This window comes from Haliotis rubra, unplaced genomic scaffold, assembly GCF_003918875.1.
Source record: "Haliotis rubra isolate DU_JTF1 unplaced genomic scaffold, ASM391887v1 Scf113, whole genome shotgun sequence".
Taxonomy (NCBI): domain Eukaryota; kingdom Metazoa; phylum Mollusca; class Gastropoda; order Lepetellida; family Haliotidae; genus Haliotis; species Haliotis rubra.
The window spans coordinates 1,765,720-1,777,270 of record NW_025765037.1 but is presented as its reverse complement, the minus strand read 5'-3'; positions in this window follow the sequence as shown (position 1 = coordinate 1,777,270).

The window sequence follows — 11,551 nt, the reverse complement described above, 5'->3', positions numbered from 1 at the left end:
CAACGGAACAATGTAATCGTTGGTTTCACCAACGTGAGAAACGCCATGAAACGCCGTGATAAAACTGAATACTGTCTAAGGTCCACGCAACACTTGGCCCTGTTATGTGTCTGACGTGAATGTTACATAATATTTGACATATGTACTTACATATGCACACAGTCTCACTTTCCTATTATGTAATTTACAGAAAGCATACACTGCATAAGGAGAATGTCAAGGATCATAAACATGTGTATGACATTTGCAAAGTCCACTGCTCTGAAACATGACAGCATTGAAGAATATGTCTCGACTATCTGCCGAAATTGATACCATAGGATGTAAAGGGCAAAATAGAGGTGCATTTATAGGACTGGATCACAGGAAAGTAGCGATGATACCGGTGCATAGTCATTATGGAACCATTCTGTAGCGTGTTCGATGCTGTTTATTTTATTCTTAAGTGACGTTTTGTATGAAATTCTAACCTTGGCTGCGCGCAGTGATGTTTGGATCAAATAACATTTCAGCAACGTCAATTTGGGTGATAAGGAATGTCGAATCACGTTCATGCATTCAAAGAATAACAACTGTATCTTGAAAAATAGAGTAAGGAGAGGTATTCGGCAAATGTTATGACACGCACGGCCTCAGCGAAGCATACAGAGACATTCAAGGCCTCAGTAAAGGTTACAAAACGTTTTATGGGAGAGATGTGAAAAAGAATTCCAAATTTGACGCAATAGTGATTAAATATGATGTCCAATACAATGTATTTGTGTGACTTGTGCCATATGGTACCTTTTTCGTTCAGATAAATATTGACATGCCTTTGCGTGTGTTTCTGTCGGTAGCCACTAGTGGGGCAAGTTACGCATCACCATGTGATGTCACTATAATAGTTGATGGTGACTCCTACACACATGCTTATGACATAGTTCGGGTCCAAAAATCAACTCAATTTACATTTCTTATGAATATTGGAAGGGTTTTGTCGCTTTTATTCAATAAAGAAATAGCATCCTAAACATTCTGAGCCGGGATCTTAAAGTCCAGTACATGCAAACATGTACAGACAATAAGAACAACCGCTTCCTTTATGAAATACTCTTGATAGAAAACACTCAAAACACTGAAACTCTTTTACAGACTGACTTGGCTTTCAAATTTCCAAAGCACCTGACAGCATACACAAGCATTCAATAACAAAATACAAAGTGTTTCTATTACGTTGTCTACAATGCTGTTTGTGTACTACTCAAAGACAATGGTGGGCAGTGTTAGGTGAAGGTTGGCTGACACAGCTGCTCTGACCCTTACGTCACCTGGCACAGTCATAATATTCTCTTCATTGAAGTCAAAGGTAACGTTTGACAAATACATCAGCCAACAGCAACATAGTGTTCTTCAACACATCCATGTGAACTAAGGAATATTTCTTTAATGAAATGATCATGGCTTTGTTGACAAACATTTCGTTGTCCAAATGCAATTTCCTGACATTTGAAGTCTTTACTGCCTACGTGTGCATCCTTGACATATATTTAGCCAAAGGTGGTCATGATTTTAAACCAAATACAGATCATCATGTTAGATTGTGCGTTTGACTACGAGTAAGATTATAAAACACGTACAGCACACCTGTGTTGATAACAACCAGTGGCATCACCTCGGATACATTCAACACTGACATTTTTCATCCAGACAAAGAAACAGTTGATGGCAGATACGTTTGTTTAATGTCACATTTTTATTCATATATTCCGTTAACTGATGTGTAGTGTCAGGAATGTTCAATTTGCATGTGGTCGTGAACACGGCTGTCCAAAGATTGAGACATCGGATCTGTTTTTTCAGGTATGTCACTGCTCAATGTTTAACACTCGTAAGATGTTGCCTTGATGCACATTTATTCTGCAAAAGAACAGAATTGGGTTATTTGTAGTTTTTCTCTACTTCCAACAAATTATCAATTCGATCACACGGTTTGTGAGCAATCTGGTCCAGAGAAACCGTAGAATCAAAAGAATCCAAAATCAACGCTGTTCGCACGACAGACCACTAAAATCAGAGACCTGTTACTTGAAGCGATCTTAGCATCATTATTGCCATTACTCACATTCTTTGACATCAGGTTCCAGTAGTCCAAGTGCTAAACCGCTTTGTCTAACGGGGCACCGGTCATACAACTGTGACAATTCGGACCTTACGACAACAATGAGATACTGTGGTACGTGTCTAACCCGGAATGTCCAACAAGGCGATAACACAGAAGACGAATGGGATTGAAGACTCAAGAATAGTGACCTTACAGTGAGTCTGACCCTCACGCATGCTAACACCCTGAGTAATCCATCCCTACAGCTTACACATGGTACTCATGAAGGGGTCACTCTGATAATATAATGACAAAACCTAATAAGCTGAATATTTAATTGGTCATGGTGATGCAATAAAGTGAATCGCATTCAAGTGTTACCTACAAGGATAGAAAACTCGTGTGTATTAACATAACTATATTTGCACCTTTGCATTGTAGAGTATCTCACTGTTAGTTTGTAGTTATGCGATAAGTACTAAAATAATCGTCCTTTGTTCGTGGTGTCAGAAATAACATTAAGTTAAACAATAGACTTTAAAGAAGTAATAATAAATAATAATGTGGGTATTTATATAGCGCTACATCCAGGTACTAATACCCGCTCATGGCGCAACAATACTATAGGAGAAAAGAAAATAGGTAAAACTATTTACAGAGAGACAATTGAACATAGAAAGTCTAGTAATAGGCAAGACGAAAAAAGTGGGTTTTTAGAGACGATTTAAATGTGTCCAAAGATTCAGCATTCTTGATGTGAGTGGGCAAGTTGTTCCAGAGACTGGCGGCTGCGTGTTGGAATGATCTTTTCTCATAGGATGAGAGTCGAACTTTAGGAATGAAAAGTAGCTGGTGATTCTGGGATCGTAATGGTCGGGTTGGAATGTACTGACACAGAAGACAGGAGAGGTATTCAGGTGTTTGTCCATGTAGAGTCAAAGAACCATTTAATTTAGTTGGTCATTGTACGCATCGACTAAAGTATAAAGCATGAGTTCGGTATATCCGTCCGTTCGTTATAAACGTGTTCGTCATAACGTAGTTTACTGTGAACAAGGAATTAATGGAGTATCTTTCTATGATTCGTTCACGCGAAGTACTTCAGGTCTCCATTTAGGCAGTAATAGTACATGAATAATAGAAATCATAACATGTTTACATGGTGACATATCTTTTCGTCTGACACCATTAAATGCTAAAAATTAAAAACAATTAAACTTTCTTTAATTATGAGTTAGAACGGGCCATCGTATCTTGCACAGGGCTTTTCAATGACATTTCGAAATTTAACGTCTCTGCTCTAAACGATAGTAAAAAGTATCCATGAACCTTGTAACTGCTCGTACTGACAGAGGAGCGAATATTGACCGTATCAACAGAACACGTTGACCGTTTAAACATGGTCCATTAGCTGTTACGGACAACTCCCCATCAGCATACGACAATGTATACACGTAGAATAAGATCTGTAGTTCCCAATGAAGATGAAAATATTTGAAATGACCAAAATAAAACAGTCACACTGTGTCTGGTGATTGCTACCGGTACAGCAGAATATGCTTCAAATATCCTTTTACGAACACGTGATTTCATCGCCGATTTGCAGTGATCCATTCTTATATTTGTGGATATCTGTTTGGCCTTTTGCGCAAAAAAAAGAATCCGTTTCGGTACAATGTATTCAACTGAGACTTAGTGACACTCGTTGAAACATTGTATCCAACAATACCCCTGCAATAATACGGTGGCCTGTAAACGGTCGAGTCAGCAGTCAGTATTTTTATTAAGCCACAGTCATTTCGCTATTCATCTTTTATATACTTTAATTCCTTTAATTGCAGACATGGCATTCATTCATTTATTGTTTCCCAGTGATGCAAGGTTTGTAGTTTTAAATGGTTTAAACATATTTTATTGTCCAAAAGACAACGGGATTAGGCACAAGTGCACGACTTATGGTCGGATCGCCTTCTCCCTAAATATAGTTGAACATGATATTACATAATGGGGATGTACAATTCACACTGGAAGCTTGACATTGAGGAAACATATGCAGTGTTGATATACATATATACAGTGTTTTACAGGATATATACAGTGTGCTGGAAAGTGGAAAATGTGCATCTCATACATTTGCAAGTATTATATAGTATATAATTTATATATAGATATAACTATAATCAACAGGTTGGAAACAATTAGCTGGTGAATCTGTTTGTAGATTCAATATACTTGTGTACAGACAGGAATATATTTTATTAAATTTTAAATGATGCTGCTACTTTCATGATGAAACTCGGAGACTGAGTCCACTATTTGAAACAACGGGTCAGTAACAGTTCAATCAAAATAGTTTCGATCATGGGCCGAAAAAGAGAAATGGAAAGTTTTGATTTATGGTACCGTTTTTATGATACATTTCTTAAGAACATGTACCTTTATATCTCTATAACAGTGTAAACCCTTGAAGGTGATCATTTGCTGGTGCATAAGAACATGTACCTTCATATTTCTGTAACAGTGTAAACCCTTTAAGGTGATCATTTGCTAGTGCATAAGTACATATACCTTCATATTTCTGTAACAGTGTAAACCTGTGAAGGTGATCATTTGCTGGTGCTAAAGTACATGCCCACACAAATACCAAAACTTATTAATTTAGTGCACCGTCGATATGCGTTGATCTGTGTGCGAAATAAATGATAACACACCACAGAAAAAGAACTTGGAGGGTTATTTAACAATGACTACGTCAACTTATACCTTTAATGTGAATTAAACTCTCATTTATGACTACAGCATTCAAGATGAATTAATTCATCTATTTTCCCTACCTCATTATTCGTCAGTAATGGGACAGCTTGGAAGGGATATACGGGATTCTTTTTTAAAATTCCATCAAATTTGGTTTATTCTTCTTGACTCTGTCGTCTTTCAGATGGGTTCTTTTTCATCCCAGTCTCTGTTTGTATCAAGGCAAGCATGCAACGTTACAGCATGCTGGATTTAAAGCTCGGTTGTTCTTCAAGGGTTGATTCCGGATAGCGGATCAAAGGACGATCCACGATCTTTAACTTAAACACTATTAGATTACAGGCGACCACAATAGACCATCCCTCTTTTTAAATATTGAATGCATCAGCGTCAGGCGGGGAAGGTTGTGTAGTTTTACATAATGTTTGTTAAATAACCTGCAGTGATCACCATTTGTTTGACAAGCACAGCGACAAAGGGGTTCGGAGTAAGTTACTACTTTTTCCAGGGTTTGAACGTTCTGTATGAAATGTTTTTGTGTGTTAACATACAAACCTACGGCTAACAACACCCCCGTTTGCTTGCCTACGTTTTTGTCACTGGAGCTGACGTTTTGCAACTTCTACAGAAGTAAAACCTACTAGACGAGGAACAAAGTACGGTGTGACATCTATTTTTACTTCACGACTGTGCACTGTTAAATGAATTGAGTTCATAACTCGGGGCATATTTACAGACAGCAGGCAGTGATTAAGCACGAACAAATATTTGCTCAAATTTAAGAAATGTCTTTGTTAAATGGCGACATTCAAAAACATCATTTCGGTTGGTGAAAATATTCGGCGTTTCTGTTTCTAATATTATCCAGCATGTGCAACTGTGCATCTAAAATAGTATTCATGAAATAGTATCAACCAACAAAACTATTCAAATATGCATATTTTGGTGCAAAGAGAAATCATTTAAATATTATTTCGAACAAATATTATTACGCAGGCACTTTAAGAGAAGTCGTCATCGAGGATCAGTCCGCCTGCTCAGGTATCCTGGCTGACAATGATCATTAAAGAAACACCGCCTTGTGAACAAAAGAACTATTTCGCAAACCATGAAATAGCTCAGATGATTCACGAAATAAAATATCATTGTTATTTTTATGTTAAACCAATCCATTCCATTTTTCAACCCAAATGTCTCTTTATAAAAACACCTTTCCAGCGCATACACATCCTAAAACGGGATGTGAAGATAATTCAAAATATGCATATAAATAATTTCTTTCTAACTCCTCCTCAGAATTAAAACATCCAAACTCTCTAACCTGTTATATACACACTATTGTTAACCATTCCGAATCTGAAAGATGGGAATTAAGAGAATACTACAATCAGGGTTTATTCTCTGATACAAAGACGCGTGGATGCTGTAAATAGTTGCGACCCTCCTCAAATTTGAATCAATTACTTAGGCATCAATTCAAACATGTTCCATTGTTCTGTCATCAGTAGAAGCGTGATGAGCAACAACACCCTGCAGTGTTCTACGGTGAATCACCCAATAAACAAATGTTTCCAATTGTCTTCAATTTGTGCTGGTTAATGGGAACTTGTGTATAAAACAGGAGGATAGCTATCGTACATTCGCCGAAGGACATCGGTTGCTAATTAAGGTGGGGGAGGTTTTTGACCTCATTATCAGAGAGTCAGTTCACAGAATGTAGTTAACGCCGTGTATCAACATAACATGATGACACTTTGTGTTTTTATTGGAAATAGTAACGTTATTTCGTTTCCAGAAGAGCAAAGAGTATATGTCATAAAACGTTATGCTTGATAACTCGTTTAAGACGATTTACCATAAAGATTCCAGTTGGAATGATGATAATAACACACTGCCTAGTAGCCATCAACAGGTACTCACACAAAGTTAACGCCAAGTCCTTGCATATACACGCACTATATATACATTTATATACAAACTTATACTTTTCTAATATACGGTTATATGTGTCACAAGAATCTAGACATGCATATATTAACGGTGAGCTGAGTCCACAATTAAGGTCAAAATAAGAATATGACTTATTCCCTAACTCCATGGCATGCTGCTGAACGATAATTGTCACGATATGACATATTGCTAATTTTGATATGCTTTGATTCCCATATATGACACAAACTGTTTGGGGGCTAAATGAAAAATGTTCAAGATAACATATTGGATATGAAATATATATTTCTGCATATGTCTGTCAGATTTCTGCATTGCTCTAGATTGTTTTATTGACGTGGAGTATCAATACAACTGTCATGAGTAACTTCATCCGGCTACCGGCACTACTCATATCTGGTGTAACCCTCCGCTAGAGTTTTCAGCAATAAATATCTGTAGAAACAAAAGCATGTGTCATTAAGATATAAATCACAGAACACAATGCGTGCACATTTCCAAATCCCAATAATACACACGCACATGAATTTCGGTACATTAAGTTTTATTCGGGCAGTAAAGTATCACAAAATAGACGTCCATTTGTAACCAGGTGAATCAAGTTGCTCCCCAAACACAGACACCATGTAATAATCAGGGACTTATCACACACATCCACACACACAGACACACGGACACCATGTAATAATCAGGGACTTATCTCTCACTCACGCACACGGACACCATGTAATAATCAGGGACTTATCTCTCACTCACACACACTCACACACACACACGGACACCATGTAATAAGCAGGGACTTATCTCACACACACACACGGACACCAAGTAATAATCAGGGACTTATCTCACACTCACACAAACGGACACCATGTAATAATCAGGGACTTATCACTCACACACACACACACACACACACACGGACACCATGTAATAATCAGGGACTTATCTCACTCTCTCACACATACACACACACACACGGAAACCATGTAATAATCAGGGACTTATCTCTCTCTCTCACACACACACACGGACACCATGTAATAATCAGGGACTTATCTCTCTCTCTCACACACACACACACACGGACACTATGTAATAATCAGGGACTTAACACATACACACACACACACGGACACCATGTAATAATCAGGGACTTATCTCTCTCTCTCACACACACACACACACGGACACTATGTAATAATCAGGGACTTAACACACACACACACGGACACCATGTAATAATCAGGGACTTATCTCTCTCTCTCACACACACACACGGACACCATGTAATAATCAGGGACTTACACACACACACACACACACACACACACACACACGGGCACCATGTAACAATCAGGCACTTAATCATGCACACTAATCACACACGCAGTGATAACATTGATTTCCAAACACGGGCACCATGTAATAATCACATACACACAGAGTGATAAATATGTCTCATGTCTCAGTAAAATAAAGGTAACAGAGTACATACTTTGTATGTTGCAATTCACATTCACGTTCATACATTCCAAAGCAAACTCAGGATCGTAATATAGGCAAACCGGTTCTTTGATTGACATCGAGTTTAGAGAGATTCCAAAAACGGCATATTGTCTCATCGATCATAAAGTCATTATGATATTTAATTCACAAGAGTATCCTCTCTCCAAGCATATTTGATTTCATAAGATAAGTTACATTTTGTTCCAATGGAAATTTGTCCTCCATCAGAGGTTCAAACATGACATCATTCAATGAGTCCGAGATATGACACAATATGTATCCTTTAAAGATTATTTCTTTGAATCAGCTTGATTGTTCTCACTGCATAAGCTCTAGGCTAGGTATGAATAAACAACGAGAAATAAAACGTTTGATTTTACTTTAAAATTGCTGACATAACTGCAACGGTTCCATAAAAGGTTGAAAATCGTATGGCTGGACTATGGCTATCATTATTTGTTGGTGCTGGCCGTAGCTGTTGGGCAATTTCTCCTCGCAAATAATTTCAAGTCGTATCATTGTATTTCGTTTTTGTAGACTATCTAATAAGAAAGATGAAAATCAGTGCCAAAGAAACAAAAAAGTTCTCTTATCAGTTAATTGCTGAGCCGTTTCCGACCATTGACAAAAAATCTCACTTTTTCGTCATTTCGTTTTTTTATCACAGTCAGATTTAATTATCACAAACATGAAAACACGATGTAAACATTACGCGGTAAATACTCTTGAGTGAGAACTGTGGTTATGGCTGAAACGTTTTATGTCTTTTCAACAAAGGACAAAAACAAGTGTTTGCTGAAAATGCCTGTCTGCTAAAGAAATTAATCATAGCCAGCAGTTTAACAGTTTTTCCTCATTGTATCATCACGAGAGGTGTGAACACTGATGCAGACGGTGCGTCAGTGGCTGTTTCCGGAAAATAACTCTCCCTTTCTCTGTGAATGGCTGATTCGTGTCTGTGTGCAAAACAGGAGGGAATTTCCTGGAGACGATTTTTTTTCATCAAGAATTAGCACCTTTCTCCCAGTGATGGGGAGGAGCCGTGGTAATTGTTAGTTTGGGATGTTAACTTTAGAAGGAATGCATGCCAAATGGTGGGAATAGGACATATTCCAGATATCTGGGGACGTATTGTGTTTATACCTTTTTTCCATTTCCCTCATACAGTTTAGATTTCACCGATGTTTCCCATCGCCTCTCATGGCGTGGGCGATTTAGCGTTAATTACCCGTTACGTCTGACATATGACCATCCGTGTTGTCGATCTGTTTACACTTCTTTAAAATGATAAAATCATGCCAAATGTGTACGAGCTTTTGTTACTATCATCTGTGAGCATGTTACTGGAATTGTTTTATTATAAAAATTGATCTCGACTTTTAATTCATTTTTCAACTTTTTTTATTCCAAAATAAGGTAAGAGTTATCCCCATCATTTATATTTAGGGGGTACGATGCCTCATACCTTATTACGGTAATATTATTTTTAACTTTAGCCTCCCACCTACCCCGTCGGCGACATATGGCTAATGCCTATGATGATGATGGGGATGATGATGATGATGATGATGATGATGATGATGATGATGAACATTTGTACAACATATTGCGAGAAGAATATTAATATTAAACAGCGTCGTGTTTTCTTTTTCCATGTTTGCCTGTTTGGGGCCAATCCACCTCAGTTGTTGAGATAAGTGTCAACACACCTGGGTTTAGAGGTTTCTGTTTTCATCTTATATATATATATGTATATATTTAGACTTCAATAAAAGTTTGACCCATGCTGAATGTCTTACATTAGGTTGGTAAACAGTAAACAAAGAGTATATAGATAATTGTGCGTCAGATACTAACTCATGGTAGGCTTTGTCTTGTTACAACTCCATCATTTTCTCAGTCGCGTAAAGATATCTAAACAACTCTTGGTCAAAGTTGTTGGGTCAGGGCTGCAGTATTGGAGGCCTGATTAAAGCTTTCAAAGCGTTTTGTGTCAGACATGTGCAAGACATTTGTCACTTACCAAATGATGTCTTATGCAGTCAGCTACAATATGTTCCCGTGGGTTGTTGTATGTTTTTGTTTTCTTGTTTATTTGTTTTGTTTTGTTGTGACGTTTTTAATGTTGTTGTTCACCTTTTCACTAATTTATCGTCACTGTATGACAGCGATTCATCAAGGCTTGATCATGAAAAGCCGGAATCGAACAATGGACCCAGCTTTTGGCAAATATTTCTTATGATTATAGGACGGGTTTTCTCGTATTCATCAACACCTTCCATAACAACGTCAAGAAACCTGACATCCACAAGTCTAATGTGTGTCACTTCTCAAGGCCACAACATGCCCTTTTTCATATGTTGTTCTTGTTTTTCTGAGAATGTTTGGAGTATTGTCCGTTGTAGATTACATTCTTGACTTTGAGCTGTTGATAAGTAGCCTATCATCATTATCATGAGTCTTAGAATTCCAATTCCTTAAAATGCCTCCCTGTAAAAACATATTGCAAATAAATACTGAAAGTAAGGGAAGACATAATGACCTCGAAACTGTTATATTTACGCCCCATAACCTTAAACATGGCTTTCAAAAGGGCACCCAAACAATTTTCCTTCCACAACTTACACACAACAACAGCCCGTTATCTAGGTATTATGCCTTCATCCCCGTGTCTCTTCACGCCAGTACTGTAATCCATAACAACATACTGGTAATAATAAACTTAGAGAAGTTACCCCAAACCATGACCTTCCAAGAAGGGCCAATTCTCGTTAACTACCCTGACTTAACCGTTCATACAATAGGTGCCACGTTCCACCTCTCTCCCTGACCACTAAGCTTAGTATTTGGATTAGAATTACCTGCGTAAATCCCTCACACCGCTGTATAAGCCGATGACCCGGCGGATTAAAGGTAAACCTCCCCTCTCACTTGGATCCTTAGATCAAACAAGCACGGAATGTGTGTAGACTACCGTGGAACGATGCTTTTATCAGCGTGACGTATGTGGTGGGGATATGTGTCACGGCTATGTTTACCGTCACAATGACAATACATGGTGCAGTCACTACCTATTTACTAATACTGATGGCGATGACGAGGTGTTTATTTTCACAGGAAAAGCGAAATGTACATGAGTACGGATATATCGACTGCCTTCATTTTTTAAAGCAACATCGGTGGAGCTTTGGGATTTTAAACACGTGGTGACGCGACTTCAAAACTTTAAAAACACTCCAATTTCACTTACTAACCTCA